Here is a 22,433-nt window from a genome sequence, read left to right as displayed (position 1 = left end):
ATCAGTAAGTCAAAAAAGACATTTTAGCATATAGAGTGCATAAAAAGAAATTTAAAAAATTAAAGAATATACAGAATTTCTGGATAAAGACACCACAGATTAATACATACAAGTAGTTCAGCTTGCTCTTGAAGCTCCATGAAAAAGACTGAAATTAGATTTTTTAATGGTGAAATTTATAGCAGCAAAATTTGGAAACTGAAAAGCAAATGGACAACCAATAGTTGTTAGAAGACCTGAGATATTTGACTGCTTGGCCTGGACTGAGCAAAAGGAGAAAACCACCAGCTTGATTTGTAGAGAGGCTCAGGAATCCGTGTCACTAGTTGCCACTGGGAAACAAGGGGAATAGTAGGGCTAAAACAAGGTGACCTATTAGAAATCTGAATAGGAAGCAGTTAGATTCCCCAGATCCCCTGTTCTTCTCTACCCAGCTAAGCAACTGCATCTCTATCAATCCAGGTAGAAAACATGCTCTCGTTCTCTTAAAAGGTAAAAGAGAGCCCTGAGGTGGCATCAGTCATAGCTGAGGGATTAAATAAAAGTTTATTTACTGCATGAAAAGACATCCAGCTCCTTTCTGTAACTTAACTCCGAGTGTGGCAACCAGACATTTATCCTCCCGGCAGAAAGGAAGAGGTTGTCTCTGAGAAGTCTAACCAATACAAGAGAAAAGACCTACGAATCCTCCAGTGATGGAGCTTGGCCTGATCTCTCCTCCCATTGTGTAATCAGCTTGTTTGTACCCCATCCTTAAATATGCAGTCAGCCAAGTGCCATCAAACTTCTTACAGGAAAGAAAGAGACCAAAACAAACTGAAAAAGAAGAAGGAGGGAGGGAGGGACTAAGACAGTGTTCTATGCAGGAATATGACAACTTCAAGGTAATATCCTCAACCTATTCCAAGAGATAAGAGAAGATATAGCATCCATGAAGCAAGAATAGTATGGCAAACAGTGAGCAACCAGAAAATAAGAAAGTGCTTTTGGAAATTTAACAAGAGAGCAGAAATAAAGACTTAACAGAATTTTGGAAAATAAAGTTTAAAAAGTCTGCCAAAAAGTAAAGCAAAATAGTAGATGAAAAAATGGAATATCAGTCTAGGATGTCCTATATCCAAACAACAAATTTCAGAAAAAGAAAACAGGAAAATGAAATCTAAATACATTTTCTCTTGACCTCTTCAGGAACATTTGGAAACTGCATAAAATTTTATCCCTTGGGACCTTCTCTCCAGAAATGGTAATTTTTAAAACCCCTGCTTGATATGGCTGGCTTCTCTTTGTTTAGATCTTATCTTAAATAAAATGTTCTCATAAAGGTCTTCTCTGACCATCTTATCTAAGAAAGGCTGTCTTTTTAGAGTAACTCATTTGTTCCTTGCTGGCAATTATCATCATGAGTAACTATATATTTTTTTGTTTATTTGCTGTCTATAAGGAGGGAGAAAGGCAGTGTCTTTTTTGAATACCCAGAGTCTAGCAATTGAAATGAACCTGACAATTTAATTGAACTCAATAAAAATTTATTGATTGGCTAAATAATTGATGAAATAGATATTCATACAGCTCCAAAGGCTAAATAATTTTACTCCTAAAAGAAAAATTGTTCCTAAATTCATTTAGGAAGCTTTCAAATTTCTACTTAATCAAGGATATGCTCTTTGATTTTTTTTAAAAAAGAAAGAAAATCAGAAATAGTCAAAAATAAAATTAGAAAGGTTACTTGCATGATATCTCAAAATGAGTGAAACACAGGAGTTTTGACATTTTTCAAGCCACTGTTAAACTGACATTTTCTCCATACTGTCTAGCACATAGAACCCTTCTGACTGAGAAATCCAGTATTTCTCTTTTGAGAGTCCTTATATATTTTTACCCAGATGAAAAGTCCTGTCTCAGTAGGAAGGGCTGACTGTTCTAGGTTTTTAAGAAAAATGAAATGCAAGCCATTTGTGGTCTATCTTCACTGGCAATACATTTATCTGCTGTGTGAGAGAATGGACACAATGGGTTCCAGCTGCTTAACTTAAATTCCAGGAGGTAACTCAGGACAGATATGATCTGTTATCATTATTTTCCCTTCCTCCTCTTCCTCCTTTAACCCCAGCCCTTTGATAGATCCTTAAAGAGTTTCCTGGATTATTTTACTTTGCTTATTTTTCTGGAACAAGCACCACAGGTCAAATTTCAACTGGTCTTGAAAGCCTTGATGGTAGCGCAAACCAGAACTTGCTGAATTTGAATTTTACACACACACACACGCAAATTGGATTTGTCAATTTGTTTTTCTTCTTTCTATAATGGGGTGATAAATAACTTATACCATCAGTATGTGATGTGCTTGTAATCTCAAAGCACATGTAGAATTCTGATTCTTAAGCTAAAATTTAAATGGGATATCCTTAAGGTTTATTAGTAAGGCTTAAAAAGAGATTATCATAAGCTAAAATGAAAAATGGTCTTCTTAAAATAATTATTTAGGGTTTGATGGTCATGTTGCTGAGTGAAGCTGTATCTATATATAAAATGCATATATATACTATTTAGTTTTCTCCTAAAAGGTATTTTTCAAATAAGCACATCCTCCAATACATCATCAATGATTTTAAGAAAAAATAGACTTGAGTCCTAGCATTGCTGAGCATCTGTCTCTCCCTTGCTTCTTACATCTGCCTTTGGGATCCAAGTTCTTTGTCTCCCTGGCATCTGTAGATGTCTTCATTTCAACCTTTCTATCTCTCCTTTATCCCTATTTCCTTATATTTAGCATCTGGCCTCCCAGGGCCCCATAATTCTTTCACTAGTTAAAAATTATAATCATTTCATTTATGAGAAGTCTTATAAAGAAAAGAAGAAAAGCAATAGGTCTCAGAACTCCTATCTGGGGAAAACATCATAATTACTATTTTTATATTGGATTTATCATTATAAATTTCCCTTATTTCAGGCAAAGTATAGGAGCTGAAATACTACCATGTATGGAATAGTGAAACCCTCTTAAGCTCGTAGAAGAAACACCCTCTTAGGCTTATAGAAGGCAGGCACTTTCATTGTTCGTTATAGTTTCATTACAATCCCTTTAAGTATTCATTAAAAATAAAATGAAAAATATATCCTTAGACTTCAGAGCAACCATAGGAAAACATTTTCCAAAAAGCTTATTTGACATCCCATTTGCTCTTTAAAATGATCTTTAGTGTAATGTGTTTAGGGAATGGGAGATAGAGACACAGGGCATGGAAAATAGGAGAGAAATGTCTTGAGGTTGCAAATTTGGCTCTATAGCAGAGATGCCCTCTGTCAGGCCTAAGTCTTAGAATCTCTTTCAAACTTGGCCAGACTTTTGCCCAACCTGGCAAAGGGGAATCCCGGGTCATTGGAAAGCCTGCTTTATTAAGTCATGGAGGACAGAGTCCTCTAGGAGACCCAGGTCTCCTGAAGGAGTCTGAAGTATTTGCTGACTTATAGAGTAAGAATCCGGGGCAGAGGAACTTGCCATCTCTGTCTGGGGAAGGAGGCGGCAGAACTGAGATCACCTGACCCAGTATGACTTTTGGGGTAATTTAAAGGTGAGATTACGGGTAAGGTACAGACCATGGGGTGAGTGATTAGTTCAGGCAAAGAACATCAACAAGGTGGTAGTTAGGAAGGTAAGGGACAGAAGCTCACATTGAAGTCTGAGCAGGCTCAGAACTTGGATTGGCACCCACTTGGCAACCATATCATTAGTTTTTTCTATTGCCGCAGCCCTGCCAAATTACCGGACCGCTGACTGACTTCCCTGAGCCAAGTTACCAAAGCCCAATGTGTCTTCTTTCCTGTTAGTTTAAGGCTAGAGTAGCTTTGACCAAAAAGGGGATGAGAATTAACAATAAGTGCCAGCTAACATTTATATAGTGCCTTAGAGTATTCAACATCCTTTAATACACATTATTTCATTTATTTTTTGTAACATCCTAGTGAGGAATGTTAGGCAAATGAAAATATACTTATTTCAAAAATGTGGAAACTGAGTCCCAAAGTGCTTAGTTGATTTATTAATATCATAATTTTAGTGAGATTTAAGCCAAGTGATTTTCATTTGAAAGTTTTTGAGGTTTATGTGGCTCCATATTGAACGTATTACAAACATATAATTCTAAGTTGTATCATGGCACAAAAAATTTCTGTTGTTAGATAAATTTGCTCTTTGAAACAATTAAACTCTTCAGAATTTGGTTGTGGATCAGCAAAGGCTGGAGACTTCCAGCTTCTCTGATATAGTTACTTTCAATTTTGAAAGTGAAAAAATAGGTGCCCAGAGCTTAGGGTAATATATGAAGAAAGTATGTAAGAAATTATAGTCAGAAGTAGATGATAATTAAATGCTAAAATAATTAAATGCTAAAATCAAAAGATGAATAAGTACATATGCAACATTCTAGACAAGGAAGTTCATACATTTTAAAATACATAGTCTAATGTCATCAGAGAAATAGAAAACAAGGGAAGTTACATGCCATATTTAGCTTTTTACTTGGAGAATAAATATATCCAAAAGAAAAGCTAATATACCCGAGACCAATAAGCAAAAATATTGGTGGCCCTCTGAGCTCTGGGTAGATTTATAAAGGATCCAATAGCATCCAAGTAGAAGTCCAACTGATTTTTTTCCAAATAACCACCTAACTATTTCAATGCTTTTCATTCTTTATCTACTCACTTAAAATACCACATTTACCATTTGCTATATACATATTTATACTTGAGTCTGTGTCCAAGCTAAATGTCCTGTTCTACTGATAAAACTGTATATTCTAGTTTTATTAACACATTAAATTCTTGCTTGAATACTTGGGTATATTAGAAAATGTGAAAGTGCAAGTCTACCCTGGTTGTTCTTCTTTACCAAAGAATTGTCTTTTTTTGGTTTGTTTTGCCATTATTTAAGTTTTATATTGTTTTTTCCAATTCTAAGGAAAAATTCCATGGGAATTTTTATTGGATTTGCATTCCTTTTGTAAAGTGATTTTGAGAGATTGCCATCTTATGCCTTCCTGTGCAGGTACATACATATTTCTTCATTTATCCAAGCTTCCTTTTAGGTGTCATTAAATTTTTTGATACTTCATATAGTTTCAAAACATGTCTTGTTCAATCAACTTATAGATATTCTATATTTTTGTCGCTTTTATAAATGGTCTGCCTCTCCATATTCCTACCTTTATATTGGTGGTATATTGGAAAATGATTGATTTTTTTGTATATAAATTTGTTAACTAGGTTAGCTACAATCTTGAGTAGCTGCTCCATCTGTGACAGTCTATTTATCTTCCTTAACTGATATTACAGGCTTGAACACTGAGATCCATTGCCACTTAGTGAAAGGACCAACCTATCTCATCTGTCTTCCAGAGAAATCTAACCAGTTGCTACATTGTCTTGAGCTTTCTGGCTCACTGTATCCCATTTTTCTAATCTGAACTTTAAAGCTTCACTTTATGCCTATTGTTATTATGTAAAGTTTCAAAATCTTCTTCAGTGCCACAAGGCCATAATAAGTTGTGACTCTACATTTAAAATCTTATATCTTAGTGGAACAAGATAATTTCCCAGATTATCAAATAAAGCTTTAAAATGGTTTCACAAAATACTACAAATACAAACTTGTAGAAAACATAAATAGATTCATTATATTTTTATTGGAAGAGGAAAAACAAATAATAAAACAGTGAACAAATAACATATTTAATTAACTGCTAATGCATTAATATAGGCTATGAATAAACTTGATGTTCAAAAACAATAGTCAGAAAAAACTTCAGTGGGTGGAGGTGAGACTTAAGCAAGAATGTGAGAATGGGCAGGACTTTAATAGAGAAAGAAGCTAGAAGAGCCTGCATGTCTTTGACCTTTTAAGTAGGCAGTTTGGGAGCCTGGTTCTGCCAAAGGCCTTCATTCATGTCCACAAGAGGCTATGGTTTATCAGTGGATAGGGTCTGGTTATGTTGACTGCAGTTTGTTACATTTTACCTTATTTACTGTTTCCTGAATGAGTGTGTAAACAGCAAGCAGTGATCTTGCATATAATCTTGAGTTGAGAGGACTTGAAAAAAACAACTCAACAAATTCCTAGAACTGTGACAGGTAGAGGCTCCAGGTAAATCTCTGGTGTAACCCAACGCCATAGGGATCCTTATAAATAATCCCTTTTTTTTCATGATCATTTTTTATTTTTAGACAATACTACCAATCCTTTCAACTCTACTCCCTTTCCTTCACCAAATCAGAAAAAAAGATATGGTGAGAAATTATTGTATTTTGTGTCATGTACTTATAGTTTTGGAGCTGTTTATTTCCTTCATGGGAATCTTTTAAAATTTATCTTTATTAAGTCGCTGACTGGAACACTTATGTTCTTAATAGAACTTGGGAGGTAATTTTCTGCCTAACGAAGTAATGAGTACAAAGTATACTACTTTATTTAAACAGAAAAAAGAGGTTTGCTTAAGGATATATCTCTGAACTACAGTTGCCTTCATGAAGTAATAGCCCTATTTCTGAGGAACTGATCTTTGAAATGTTCAAAGCTAGATAAGGTAAAGAGAAATTAATACAAACATTTTTAGGGGATACACAGCTCAGCATGTGATTCCTTCTGTCATGAGAATAAAATTTGATATGACTCCTTTCTTTTGCCTAAAGTGTAAAAGTGCAGAGGGAGAGATTAAAACTTGGTCTGTGTTGTATTTCTAAGATCCAACAGGCATCAGTTATTATCGTGTTGAAGTTGTTCTTTCCCTTTCTTGTTTGCTATTGCATACAAAAAATGCTAAATATTATTTGAAGAATATTTACTATTTCCAAAGTCCTTATTTGAATAGTATATTCAAAAACAAAATAAATATGTGGTACATTATACCTGTGCTTCCTGTGTGGCTACAAGGTAATAAAGCTCATGGCCACATAGTGTTTTATGATGTCCCCTTTGGAATGATTTATTTAGTGATCTGACAGTTGTGTACTAGCACATGGCCTGTAGCTCTAACGGCCTTACAGGGCTGTAGCATGGTCTGAGATCCTGGTGTGGTTCAAAAGTGACACACTCTTAGAGTTTCTTTGAACTTGGACAGTATTCAGTTTGAATTTCTGTTATAGATCATATTCACTTTTCAAGACATTCACTAGCCCTGTAAGTGGCTTGACTTCTGACAGTATGGGAAGGAGTTTGTTTTCATTAATTTTACACTTATGTGTCTGAATAATAGCTGTGTGTTTTTACTCTGTGAGATTGAATGTCTATTCAGGCAACCTCTTAGCTTTTCTTTTTAAACCAGAATAATAATAATAAAGCTAACATTTATTGAGCAATTACAACTTACCAAAGACTATGCCAACACTTTTAGTTTAGTATCTTATTTAATTCTAATATTTTATTAGGTAGGTTCTGTTTTGTTCCTATAGTGAATAAAGAAACTGAGGAAAAAAGTGTTAGGTCATACAGCTAAGATGTAGACAGTAATCTCAAAACTGATGCCCTATGAATTTCTTCCTAGCTTCCTTGGCTTGAATCTACCATGGTTTCTAGTCAATTTCTTGAAAAGATGACAAAAAAACATGATTGGTTAGAGAGAAAAGAAAAATATTTTAGGACTTGTTAGTTATAACAGTTATCTACTGCTGTGTAACAAATGTTTCCCCTAAATTATCAGTTATTTCATGCAGTTTTTGAGGGTCAGGAATTCAGGAGTTGCTTAACTGGGTGATTCTGACTCAAGCTTATAGTCAAGATTTGAACAGAGACTGCAGTCATCTGCAGGAGCTTGAGGAACTGCTTCTGAACATCTGTTGGCATATTCAGAGGGAATGGAGAGTCAGTCATGTAGCTTTAGTGCCTCATCATGTGAGCCTCTCCTTAGTGCAGCTCATATGACATGGCAGCTGGCTTTCTCCAGAGCAAGATCCAAAAAGGGGAAAAGACAAAGACAGTCAGGCAAAGAGACATACAAAGAGAGATTAAGATGAGAGAGAGACTATGATTATAATATAACCTTGGCAGTAACATCCTATCACTTCTACTACATTCTGTTCATTAGGAGCAAGTCATTAAATCTAGCCCTCCTCAAGGGGAGGAGATTTAAACTCCACTTATTCAAGGGAAAGGTATCATAGAGTATGTGTACATATCTTTTAAACCACTGTAATAGTTAACTTTTAACTGTGTTTGTGTGTGTGTGTGTGTTGAGATGGAGTGGTAAAAGGGAATCTTTACCTGGTTTTTTTCTCTATTAATATTTGCCTTCATTAAAAGAAACCAAATTGATTTTTTAAAACCGACATACATGTCCATTCCTCGTCTTAGTTGAGTATTAATAATGCCGAAAGATAGTGAGAATCAATTATGTTTTTAGAACTGTGCCTCAAGCCACATATACAAATGTATGTATGATGAAATAGGTATCAAAAGAGCCAAAACATGCATAACAAGAGAGGAAATACATTTTTATGTGTTTGAATTAATATTAAAGATGACTAGTCTAAAATAAGCTTTGAAGGAAGTACTTCATAAGTACCAGCTTTCAAAGAGTGTTTCAGTTTTTTTTAATAACTGAAAATCCATGTCTTTTAGGAATGACTCCATTCAGTCACTAATTCAGCAGAAATGCTGTGCTAGGAAGTAGAAAGGAATCTAAGTTTTACCACACAATGTCCTCAAGAGGCTTACAATAGAGTAGAATGGGTAATGCAGGACTGTCTGTAATGCAAAACTTTGAACAGATTTGCTAAGAATGGTTCAAACCACGTGGTAAGAATAGAAAATAGGAATGCATCTCTTTGTCCAGCTAATCTGGAAAGTTATCAAGGAATAAATGGAATTTCAGCTGAACTTCAAAGAACAGAAATCTCTGTCTATGGGTAGAGATTGCTGGAGTAATAGTGGGAATGGAATTCACTTTCAGGAAAACAAATAACATAAACAAATGTGTGAGAAACAGTGTATTTTCATGGAAATACAGGGAATAATGCATGTTTGAATCATAAGACTATTTTGGTTGCTAGTTGGTGTTCAGGCTGAAAGGCAAACTGGTTGGAAATTTAGTTTAATTGTTAAGCAGTGGAGGGACATTGAAAATTTAACAGAGGGAATATTCAGTACAGTGGAGGTCAATTAAGAGAGCTCTTACTTCTCTCATATATATTTATTTGGTTTCCCAGCTGTAACCTCTAAATTCAGGATAATATTTACTCCAGTCATAGTATTTTTATTCTTGTAAAGAAAAGTTACTGTGTCCATTCTGCCATTTTGTGCATATTTATGTGTATGTGAATTTAGGTGATTTTTATGAATTCTACAAATGTTTTCAACAAGAATTACATATCCACACAGAAAAAATATAATGCAACTATTTTTAAAAATAACTATTTTTTAAAAGTGTTATTCTTGATCTGATTATTTTTTTGGTTGTTAACAATCAAAATGAATTAAGACAAGGTTGCCAGCACTGTTTTCCTATTTGGATATATTTTTGTGTGCTCCAAAAGTAGTGGATAAAGACGAAGAATTTTTGGCTTACAACAGCAAACAGTTATGCAAAATGTTCAGAAAATATTTATGTGAGGATTTTTCTTTCTTTTCTCAGGAATATCAAAATATGTAAGTGATCATTCTTTCTTCCTCACATGGTCATATCATTTTTCTGTACTACTCTGAAAATCAGTATCTCAATTACATGAAATGCGGGTAGGTGAGGGAGTAACTCACAGGTATTATCTCTATTAAAGCAGAGAAATGCATTTTGATTTGCCTTATGATTCAGTCAAATATAGGCAATAATAACAATCTTATTGTAGTAAACATGTGTTAGCATCATGACTTCTATCTTAAGAAAAACATTATATCACTAAATATCACACCTATCAAATTTTCTTTGTAATCTATACAATATTTTAAATGACATTATAACAATAAAAAATATATTTTAAATGAAAAAAAATCACCCATATGACTAACACTCAAGTAAAAGGGTTAATTTCAAATTTGTGTCCCCTTCAGTTCTTTGTCACCTTCTACTCTTTCTTTTATCCCCTGTGGTAGAATCAATCTCCTAGTCCCAATGATTTCATCTCTTTAATATTGTTCACATCCTCCTCTCTCAACCCACTGTCTGAGCCATGGTCGGCAGAGTTGCCATGAGTCTCACTGGAATTATTTGCCACAGACACCAAATTCATTATTCTGCTCCCAATGTGTCTTTAGGTCATGCTCCATCCTGCAGGATGTGAAATCTTTCTAAAAAATAAGACTTTCCCTCATCTGCCTAAAACCTTGCAATGACTCTCCACTGCTCTCAGGAAAAAGTCCAGACTCTTTGCCCAGGGCACAAAAGACTTGGCCCTCTTGTCCATCTGGCACTGCTGCTCATCTTTCCAGTCCCACCTTTAGCCAGTTCTATGTGATTTCTGTCCCAACCATACTCAGCCATTTACTATCTTGAAGTATCTTATAGTGCTAGGGCTAGTAAAGCCACTCTAACATTTTTTGAAGTATATTAGATCACAGGAAAGGCTGTGCTGCAGGTCACTGCTGATCTTGCATCAGCTGGAAAGGAAGAGGGCCTCAGTGACTGCAATACAGTTCTTGTCAAGCTGGAGAGCCAAAGTGACTGTTCATTCCAAGGAGCTAGGGAAAACATGAGGAGGGAGCAGATTAACAAAATTTCCACCAAAAACTGTTTCTAAAATTTGGAATGTTTAGCTGCCCAGGGCAGCAACATACTGTTTCTGAATTTACCAAAACATGAAGTGAGAACTGCCTATCTCTAGACTGCCTGGGTTCCATTGGTGCCAGAGACATTCAGGGCTCCCTGGCAAGGGGCCAGAGGCATTTTGTAGCCAGCTGGAGAGGACTGAAAAAAGAAAAGGATTAGCAGTTTTAATTTTAGTGCTCATACAGTTTGTATTTTATAAAGGATGCCTTTTTTTTTTAATTAAGTCAACATCAAGTTTTCTCATGGTTGGATTTTTTTCCTTAGTCCATTATGTTGAACTTGCTTTTAAAACAGTTTTGTCTATGACATGTCTTCAGTTCATGATCTTCTGTTCTGACATTTGAGAGCTATAACCAAGATTATAATGTGGCAGAACAGGGTAGGTTCTGTATAGGTGAGTAATATTTTTAGAGTTTCTTAGAAACAGAAGCCTCATTTTCATGCTGATAAAGAGCAAGGAGGAAAAAGAGACATATAGCATAAATTTCATATAAAGTACATTGATAACATATTTAGTTTTATGTTTCTTAACAGTTCTAAACACTTTTTTCCCACATAAATGTTTTTAATAATGATGATGCAAAATGAGCTTGTTTCTGGGAGAACTTCAGTCTGATGAACGCATAGAAGTGCATGTATATCCCTGAGTGACAGACCAAACTGCTACTTATGGGTAGAGACACACATGAGTATGTGGAGGTACAAATGTCTGTCAATAACAGAATTATCAAAATCCAACAGAAATTAATTCATAACAATATAGGAGAATAACTGAAAAGGAAGCACAATTCTTAGTCAGCCATCTCTTCATTTATGTGATCAAAACAGATCATTTGCAGTGATAGATTATTTACTCCTACAACCCCCTTGGAAGTACAAAGGATATAAATAGCTTCAGGAGCAGAATCCAATGCCTCTGAATCCTAGAGAGCAAACAGGAAAAGTAGCTTCAACAATAGCAAACACAGACTTCTTTTGAAAAGCAATAAGCAAACAAACAAACAAAAAAAGGGTGTGGTGTGAAGGGCATAGGATGCTTTCTCAATCCAATTTAATAAGCACACTAGGAGGACCTACTACATTCAAGGTGTTACCAGGTCTTAAGCACCAAGAAGATTGTAATAGGAAATAAAAGTTACCCAAGAGTGATGATAACAAAAACACTTTTATTAATAACTATTCTACTATCTTGATCATTGTGTTACCAGATTTTTTCGGCTGATAGAAAAAGTGATTGTTGATCTAATAAAGAGAAACAGTAGGAAATTTTGTAATCCCCCTTCCCTGTGCCACAAAGTATTAATGCAAAATAATCAACTCTTCAGCCTCTTTGCAAAGATGAGACTACTGTTAGGCTGGACCTGTGGCCATAGGAAAAGGGCAGTAACTGGAAGGAGCTGTTTTCTTCCTTTAATTCTTACTCTCCACTCCCTTTTATATTTTCTCATGCATATCAGAGGCACAAGTAAAGCTCAATGAACTGATTATCGGTAAAAGAATAATTCGTCCAAGTTACTCATTTTAGACAAAGCATTATGTAGAGAGTCCATATTTTATGTGGCCTAAGAGAAATTTTGAAAATGAGTCTTATAGAATTAACAGGTAGAAAGCAGCAATAAATGTCCCCTACTTCAATTTCAAGCTAAATTCTTGACAACTCTTTCTCTTCTGTTCCCACAATCTTCATGGAGATTGTTTGAGGAGGAGTTAGGATGCAAATTTGCTACCACTTCTATTTGCAATTCCAAAATCCATAAAGTTCTGAAAACTGAATGCTTTGGCTTTCTTTTTATTGTTGTTTGTTGTTGATGTTGTTTGATAAGCTTAGCACCTAAATTCACTTGGTAGCAAAACCTATTTTAATATTCAGTATTGTGCTGCAAAAATATCAATATAGTCATTGGGTGCTGGGTGCTGCCCCAGACCCTGATAAGGATATTATATGGTACATGGTATATACTATTACCTTTCTAGATTCTGAAAATTTCTGAATTTTGAAACACATTTGGCCCTGTTAGTTTCAATAAAAGATCGAGTTGAGATGGCTATATCATTGTATATGGTATGGTAATAGACCTCCTAATTAGTCTTTCAGACCACCAGATTGTATATTTCAGCAATGCTGAAATGCAATACTATCTTACATTAAAAACAAACTACCAATTCTTTGAGAAATTCATTGCATTTCAAGAGCAGCAGGACACATCATGAATAGGCAAATGGAAAACTGACCCCTGGGGCTAAGGGGAAAGTATGGATGGATTTATTAACCTTTCAAAAATGACACCCTTATGAGACTGGACTAATTATGTTTGTGGCAGGTGTACTGGCATGTAATGAATTAAGAATGCTTTCACTTGTAGGCTTAATTTACTAAGAGGAATCAGGAGCTACCTTCTGAAAGTCACTGATGACAGATCACTTAGATGGCTTTGAGCATAAGCAATTGGTCTAAAGAATAATTATTCCTTTTATATGCTACAAGATGAGACTAATTATTGCTTCTTTACAAGCTTTTTATCCTCTGTAGTGTTCTGGAGGAACTTTTCTACTTATAACCTGTATCTTCTTAGGAGGTAAAGAATGTGACCTCAAAATTGTGTCTTACATCTGGAAAGTCTCTTTAATCAAACTACAGTTAAGAAAAGCCCATAATCACACACCTAACTATGGAGTTGCATTTTAAGCAGATGAAAAAGTTAAATGCTAAGCCTTGGAGTTCTCAACGAGAACAAGTTCAGATAGAAAGGAAGTCAAGATCTCACACCAAGACCCTGTATGCTCTCTCTTCCCCTCTTCCACCCACCATCACTCAGGGCCTCAAATCCGAATTTAAAAATATAGCCTTGTAGCACCACTTATAAATTGATACCAATAGTTCCTCATTCACTGAAATCAGACACTATATTAACCATGTAGGGACATGCAAAACCACAGAACTCTGAAAAATGAAAAAAAAAATTAATATTTGGGTCCACCAAGGGTGAATATCCCCAGAAGGCCTAAAACTTCATTAGTAACAGCAGCTCCTAGGGAGTTCTTATCAGCTATCCCAAGATGATTGAACCCAGATTACTGCTTGGACTATGCTCCCTTCAAGATCCCTGACCTGTTTTCCTGACTGATTCTTTGCCTCTTTCATGACTCTTGATATCTCATACCCACCTGACCTTTTCATACAGAATCTAGTGTAATTCTTTATAATAAGGATATCTATTTATTGAACATTTAATACATATCAGCTACTGAGCCCACATTATTTCAACTAATCTTTTAGTCCAACTGCATGAGATTCTCTTACAGCTAAGCACCCAGCAAATGGTAGGTACTAAATCTTGTTTCCTCACTACTCTCTTCACCTCCTCTAATAGTTCATGTATTTCATGCTGAGATTCCTTTATCTGACCCAAACAATATTTATGGAGTCCTGTGTCTGCTCAAATCCTCTGGAAAGCAGATGTCAAGATGGATATAGGAGTGCAAGAAATTTGTTGGGAGAAATGCCTCTGAAGAGTAAAGGGGAGAGGAAGCAGGAATAGTGGGAAGAACCTTTGCACTGTGATGCTTATCTGACATCTGGAGAAAGACATGAAAGTTGAGCACGAAATATCTCTAAGTCCTGACCAGACTAGTGGGGAGCCCCATAGCAAAGCCTGCCCAAAAAGGAGTTCCACATCAGGCAGAAATGGCCCAGCTCTTGAACCTTCACTATGTTCAATCATTAGTTAGGAATAGCCTGGAGAGAATGTGGCTTCAGCATTAACATTTCAGAGGATCCCTAAGGTATAGTAGCTGGAGGCTGTCAAATAAGTATGTTCTTTTGACAAGTTTTCTCTGGTAGCACCTCCATGGCTGTCAGAGTACCTACTATATACCAGAATATGATTTCAGGATCATGGGCAAAGATTCACAAATCCTTAAAAATTCACCTTTAACGATCCATTTCTCTTAAGTGTCAAAAGCAAATGTCCATGGGAAGGGAAAGACCTAATGTCTTTGTTATCTAATAACTTAGCAAAGGATAGTGGGAAGCTTGCTAAGAGTGAAAGGACGGGAACCAAAATTTCTGAGCTGGAGAAAGGTGAGAAACTCTGAGACAGAGAGAGTTGTGCAGAAAGGGATAGTGACTGCATCAGAAACAAATTGCCTAGGTCTATATATACTGATGCTCATATATCATCCTTGGTGTATATAATACTATATAGTACATTTTATTTTTGTGTATATTTATTATACTCTGGTTTGATCCAGAAAGGTTTACAATGCTTTTTTTCTTTGTCATAGGAAATATGTAACTCAGGTAGATCCTTATTCTTGTTACAGTTTTATAATGAGGCTGAACATTATAGTTCTTAGAATGTTCTGGAAATATTCTGAGACCCAGGGTTAACAGTATGGGAGAAGGAAACCTAACATTCCTCCCTAGAGTTAGTTACACTAGTAAGAATAATCAGTATTGCTACACAAACACTGACTACCTGATGTGAAGCTTTGAAGGCCACATTAATATTTAACTGAGTACTGTAAAGGTATCCTCTCTAATTAAGAGGAATAAAACTTTCCCTGTGCTTTTCTCTGGGATTCTACTGTTCCCATATTTTCATTATTAGAATTATTTTCTTCATTTCATTAAGAAAATAAAAAGTAGCTCATCAGCAAAGCAACTGACTTTAGTTCTTATTTACTGAAGTGGTAAGATTCAAGGATCATGTGAAATATCAAGATGCATGTCACAGAATGATCATAATTCTGTAAGCTCTGTATCTCCCTGCATTGACCTTTTTTGAGACCATAGAACAAGAAGAGAAGGGTAGAGTGGGGACAAGAGAATTGCTTCAGCTATGCAAAGTAGAGGAAAAATAGGTTCTTTTCTTTCCAACCAGCATTAGATGAACCAGTGAACACGGACTTAGCCTGTTCTGGGGTGGAAGCTGAGCCCAGTGTTCCCATTTCATAGATTTGAGGAAACAAACACATGAGAGTTAATGGACTTACCCAAAGTCACACTATGAGTTCATGGCCAACCCTGTCAACATGGAAGCGCATCCTCCATGAGGATCAAAAAATATTATTCAGAATTGGATAGAAATACTCAAATCAGTTCCTTGCAGTCCAATCACTAAACTTTTAACATGGGGCCACTTCTGAGCATAATGAAGATTATCACTGTAATCTTCCAAATACAGGACTCTACATCGGTTGTCATGGCAAAGGAGCAAATTCTAAGCTTCCGATTAAAATGTATCCTTTTTTAAGAAACCATCAAGATTCTTATGAGCTTCATCACTGTCTTATAGTCTTTTCATTTTCCATAGTACCCCAAGTCTGGAGCTCAAAATGCCTAATTGAAATTTGCTTTTCGTTGTTTACATAAAAATGAATTAATTTTGCTCTATCAGTTTCTTTATTTTTTTCAGCAACATAAACATACTTTAATCATTCTAAATATTTAAATGTTTTTATTTCAGTGATGAAAATTAGATTGATGGATAGTAAGGTTATAACTTACTCATTTATTCTAAAATCTAAATTTTACCTTCTAATATTAAGGTTTTTGAGTGTTTGATTCAATACAGAACACAGAAAATCTATCTCAAATATGAAAGAAGAATATAAAATTATAATTGAAATAACTGGCAGCCTGGAGATACTCAGTTCAGCACGGACTTTGATGAATCTTTACGTGAAGACCTTAAATGTTTCTGAGAAAAACCTTCTAAAGATGACATGATTTGTTTCTGTGATCAAGAAAAACTGATTTTCAGAAATTTATGCTGCCTTTTTGCTACTATCAGCTTAAATAGAACTTCAGCTGCAATTTAGATGACATTTCCCCTCCATTTTAATTGCTTATTCTTCACTCTGAAAAGCTTTCCTTCCAAAAGTACCCTTAAGGGCAGTTTTAGAGTCAAGAGCCTCTGACCTTCACAGACTCAAGAGGCTGGAAATTGCTGTTTCTCTCCACAGACCCAGAAATGATCAAGAGGATGTTTGTGTTTTAAACACTTTTTCATGTGAAGCAGCAGGAAAAAGACAACTGTATTCTAGTCTACTCTAGGAGGGCTGTGTGAGCTTGAGCAAGTATCCTTAATCTATACCTCATTTTGGAAATGAGGAATTTGTATTCAGTGCTCCCTTCTAGCTCTGTAATAAGTTGTCTTTGATTAGCTGCTTGCCTATGAAATTCAGTGACTTTCTGATACTGCAGTTTGTTTCTCAGATCAACAGACTATAGATACCATGTTCTTGTTAATAATTAAATATCTCTCTCTCATGCCAAGTGAGACTTTTAGTAGTTATATTCATTTTTTAGGGGAATGGAAATGTGTCCTAATTAGTAAACCCTATGCGTATTTAGTGTTTGGCTAAAACCTTATTTGTACTTTATCAGTGTTTTCTGTGTGTTAATGTAAGATAAGTGTTCATGAAATGAATGCATTTTAATCTATATCAACTGCAAAATCAGGCTGTTCTATTCCTTTTTAAATGCACCTTACACAGTTGTATTTACAAAGGGATATTCAGTAAATAATAGTTACTAATCTACAAATTGTATTCTATTTTTTCCCCCAAAGTAAAGATTAATCAAGGAGCTTGAAAGTAAAGCTTTACTTTTTTAAAAAAAGATGCTCTGTGTGTGATAAAATCAATTTGAAAATAGAGGTTTGGAAATGTTTCTTCTTTTTAGTGTTTCTCAGACTTTTAAAAAATGTATCCACTTATTTATTTATTTATTTTATTATGGTAGTAACATGGGATCTATCCTATTAAATTTTTAGGTGTACAGTACATTACCATTGACTATAGGTACAATGTTGTACAGCAGATCTCTAGAATTTAATCATCTTGCTTAACTGAAACTTAGGCCTGTTGACTAGTAACTCCCTATTTTCCTCTCCCCCCCTGCCAGCTCCTGACAACCACCATTCCACTCTTTCATTATTTTAATTTGCATATTTTAGATACCTCATATACATGGTGTTTAGGAGGAGAAAAATTACAAGTGAATGTTACCCTTGAGGTATTTCATGTGCTTAAAAATGACATTCAAAGGAAAGTGTGTGAGCAGTAATGTGGAAAGCACCCTATTTTGGGAGAAGAAATTTTGGTTATATTTTATTATCAATATCAACAAACATATTGAGCTCAATTTATGCAGAAATATAGCTCTGGGCTCTTTATACTGAAAAAAAAAAATGGATGTTTGTTGCTGTGTTACACTCCAGAAAAATGCAGACCAGCAGTTGAGAAGACAATATATGAGAAGTGATAAAAATTACTAATTTGTATGTATTTCTACTGCTTGCCAAACAGTCCTGTATTTTACAGCCCATATCTGTCTATGCCCACAACCTCTCAAACATGAGAATAGTGTACCTCAACCAGGCTGGTTCATACACACATCTTAACCCTTTTGTTGCAAAATAAAATGAGAAAGAGAAAAGCCACAGAATTCAAATGTGGAACTTAATAATTATATCCAAACACTCTTAACTACCACTCAGATCAAAAATACAAACTTACCAACCACCTTAGACCTTCAATGTGCCTTGTCCCAATTATAATCTCCTCCCTCCCCTGTAAATAATGACCAAACTGATCTCTCTAGTAATCATTTCCTTGCATTTCATTATGGTTTCATCATAATAAATGTTCATCCCTAAAAACTATAGTTTATTTGTGCCCATTTTTGTGTCTGTTACATCTCTTTTAATTTTCAGGTTACCTTGAAATCCTTTAGAGAGATGGTCACCATCTAGACTGCTGTTGCCTTCTCATGGTACAATTCATCATGTTCTTCTGAACTCTGCTTTTACTTCAAATTGTCAGCTGAATCCAAAGTCTCATTTGACAAGACTATACCTGATAGTGCGTTATCTCATCAGGAAGCATATACTATCTGATTGTCTCTTTTGATGTTGGCAGCTTTTGTTGTTCAGTGCCCAAATTAGGGGTCAGAAAACTTCAGCCATCTGCCAAAATCTGCCAAGCACATATTTAATATAGTCTACAAACACAGTCAGACTCATTCATTTAATAATTATCTATGGCTGATTTCATGTTATATTGGCAGGATTTGTTCCCTCTTGGTTCATAAAGTCTAAAATATTTACTGTGTAGGCCTCTCCAAAATAGTTTGCCAGTACCTGGCCTACATCATTGGTCTCTATGTTGAACACTCTAGTAATTTTGGCTGTATGAAGCTCATTCTCTAGGTGACTCCTCAGGAAGAGCTCATGGGAACAATTTAATCTAAGTTTTTACATATTGATAATTTTTCTGTGCCCCTTACACTTAGAAGTCAATTTTTCCTGACGTAAAATCCTTGGCTTCATTTTCTTATTTTGTATACCTGAAATATGTTTCTGTACTTTCTTCTGGTAAAAAAGCATTGCTTTTGGAAAGCCTCAACATAATCTAGGTTTTTTTAAACTCTGGGACTCATTTGCTCTTTATGTGTAAGTGCACAAAGACTTCTTAATTTGCCTTTTAAAGTCCAGTAATTTTACTAAAATATGTCTTGATATCTTTGTTCTGAGTTGATATTCATACACATGTAGTATGGCTTTATACCTAATTTCAAGTCTTTTTGTTTCAGAAAAGCATTCTTGAATGTTAGATTCTAGTATTTGTTCTGTTTCTTTGTTGATTTCTACACTTATTCTTCAGGAACTCTAAGTATTTTGGATCTTCTTTACATATCTACAATATTTGTTACTTCATCTCAAATCCTTTTTGTTTCTTTTCCTTATTTTCTTTTTCCTTCAATTTTTTATTAATGTCTTTTGTCTCATTTTAAAATACTTGGTTATACTTTTGATCTGTTTGGTAGGCTTGTCTTTCTGGTGTGCATTCACTGTCTGCAGGAATGTTATTTTACTCATATCCTTTTTTTTAATAAAATTATATAGAATTTGACCTTAATAATTTTCTATTGCCTATTTTTTAAAAAAATACTAATTTTCCTGGATTTTTCAAAGAAGGTTGTATTCAGAATAGTTTTTCTGAATTCTCAGACCTCCCTCTTGGTTATCTTGTAGTATTGAAAACTATGGTATCTTTCCTTCTGAGATTTCTGGCTCTGTACCTCTCCCTGACTTTTATTTGAATCTTCTCTTCTTGATCTCTGTGAACCTGTCCTGCTCAGTTTTGATTTGACTCCCTGCAGTTTATCTTCAGTGTGGGACCCTCCTAGCATACCATCTTAGCTAATTAATTTCAAGAGTTCACAGGGGCTCATGGTTCCAACATCTTTACACTTTACTAAGATTTTTATGCTCACCTACTTTGGGATAAAAATCCTCCCAGGTTTAGCTGTTCTCAAGCTAGCCAATTATGCTTTCTTGTGAACATTTGTTGTATATTTTGGAGTTCTCTTGTCTTCAGGTCTGTCACATATCCCACTTCTTCCTTTTGTTTCTTCCTATACATCCAGCCAGTGATACCATACAATGCAGACCTTCTGGCTATCAGTGACCTTAACCACTTGTAACTTGTGGTTCATGATGATACCTTAAACTCTAGTTTTGTTGTTATTTGTTGCCTATGGAGTTTTGTTGTTGTTGTTATTTATTTGCACTATTGGTTTTTATGTGAGAATTCCTGGAGTTTCAAAAACAATGCCACCAACATGGACATCTTCCCCAAATCCTCTTGTTATTATTTTTCTGGTTTCCATGTTCCCATGAAGCAGAATAAAGGAATGGCCCCAGATGAATAGAACCACACTCATAATGACTTGAGGAGAAGGGAAGAAATCTTAGCCAATATACATAAAAAGATCTGGGGGAGAAAAGAAAAAGAGGGAGTAAAATCACATTAGAGACTGAGAAAGAATTTTGAACAGATTCTGGGAAATGAAATGGTCTGGAAGAGGATATGGTTGACAGAATTCAGGGTAGATAAAAGAGATAATGCAAGAAGTGTTGTTTAGATTTAGAAATTGGATCTCATATACTATCCTTGATGAGAAACAAGTCAAGGACAGAAAACATTTTTAAATTAATTTTGCAGTTGAACTATACATTTGTAACTCTACATTGTAACTCCTCAAAGACCAAATTTCATGGGCCACAGCTTCAATGTGGTAACAAATATGCATGTAAAAATTATACATTTCTGAACAATCAAGGTAACAGATGTGCAGTACTAACTATATGTAGAAAGAACTCAGAAAAATTAATATTTGTAGAAAGGCTGTTACATACCAAACAAACCATATATTTATCCTAGCAATAATTGTGAACTGAACTATTATCACACCATTTAAAGCCAGGTCTTGTGAATTTTAGGCCAATGATCTGTTCATTACACTTTGTAATATCCTTCCACCAATGGATTTATAACAATAGTGAACATTCATTTATCAAAAACTACAAGCTAGACATCATACAGTGCACTTTACATGCCATGTATTTTTCATTTACTCCTCACAACAAGCTATGAGATTGATACTGTTCTTATCTTACAGTTAGGAAAATAGGAACTTAGAAAGTTTAATTTTTTTTTAATTTTATTTTTTCCCAAGTTCACAATGCTGTTAAGTGGTACAAGCTCATATTAGAATTTCCGTGTAAATATCTTCAGACCCAGTTTCTTTTTATTATTATTTATTTATTTTATTTATTTTTGTCTGCATCAGGTCTTAGTTGTGGCACACAGGCTCTTCATTGTGGCTCATGGGCTTCTCTCTAGTAATGCCGTGAGGGTTTTCTCTTCTCTAGTTGTGGCACACAGGCTCCAGGGTGCGTGGGCTCTGTAGTTTGCAGCATGCAGCCTCACCAGTTGTAGTGTGCAAGCTCAGTAGTTGTGGCATGCGGGCTTAGTTGCCCCGCGGCATGTGGGTGTTGAGTTCTCCAACCAGGGATTGAACATGTATCCCCTACATTGTAAGGTGGATTCTTTACCACTGGGCCACCAGAAAAGTCCCCAGACCCAGTTTCTTAACTACCACACTATGTTGTTAGATGCCCATGAATATGATCTGTGTCTTCATCTGTTATTAATATCCAAGTTTGGGTTAACTCTATATATGTTCCCATCTTCATATCCATGCATATTTTCCTGAAATTCTACTTGTTTGAAGAGGGTTACTTTGAGGTTACTTTGGCATTGTTCTTTGAGCAAAGACATTCAAGGGGCCATATGTTCTTTTTAGGGGCTGCTTGTGTGAGACAGAGCAATAGAAGGAGCCAGAGAAAAGAAACCTACATGAAAAAAACCCTTGACAACTCCAGGATGAGCCCTTTATAATGGAGTTTGTCAATTTAAAAGTCTTAAATAATATAACATCTCTACAGTATTTTCTGCTTTCAAACTAGAAAATATCTAGTTATGATAGGATTTAGATATTTTTTAAATTTCTTTGTTATTTAATAACATTTTATTACAAAATTAGAGCCTTGTTTCCTCTTTCACTAAACTGCAAAACTATAATTCTCTTAATACATGGGGATCTGCAGTTTGAAAATATTTTAATCTCTTGCTCTGTCTTCTAAGCTTTCCAAAGACCTATCTGGAATTAACCTCAGTCCATTTTTAAGACACTTAATTAAGAACCAGTTTTTTTTTCTTAATTTTATAAGGATTAAACTTGATACGGTGTTCTCCTAGTTTAAAAAGTGTGTTATTTAAAATGAAAGACTACTGTGATTTATGTCAAAGGGTGTTCTGCCCATGTTT

General features: G+C 35.1%; 1 protein-coding gene across 1 annotated transcript in view; it reads left to right on the top strand.

Moving 5' to 3' along the window:
* The window catches only part of NECAB1 (N-terminal EF-hand calcium binding protein 1), a 289,101-nt gene that overhangs the window by 179,428 nt on the left and 87,240 nt on the right, over nucleotides 1–22,433 (top strand). The gene's annotated exons all lie outside the window — the stretch shown is intronic.

Source organism: Physeter macrocephalus, chromosome 15 (genome assembly GCF_002837175.3).
Source record: "Physeter macrocephalus isolate SW-GA chromosome 15, ASM283717v5, whole genome shotgun sequence".
In the NCBI taxonomy this organism is placed as follows: domain Eukaryota; kingdom Metazoa; phylum Chordata; class Mammalia; order Artiodactyla; family Physeteridae; genus Physeter; species Physeter macrocephalus.
Note: the sequence above shows the minus strand (reverse complement) of the source record. Positions and strands in the feature narration are given on the sequence as shown.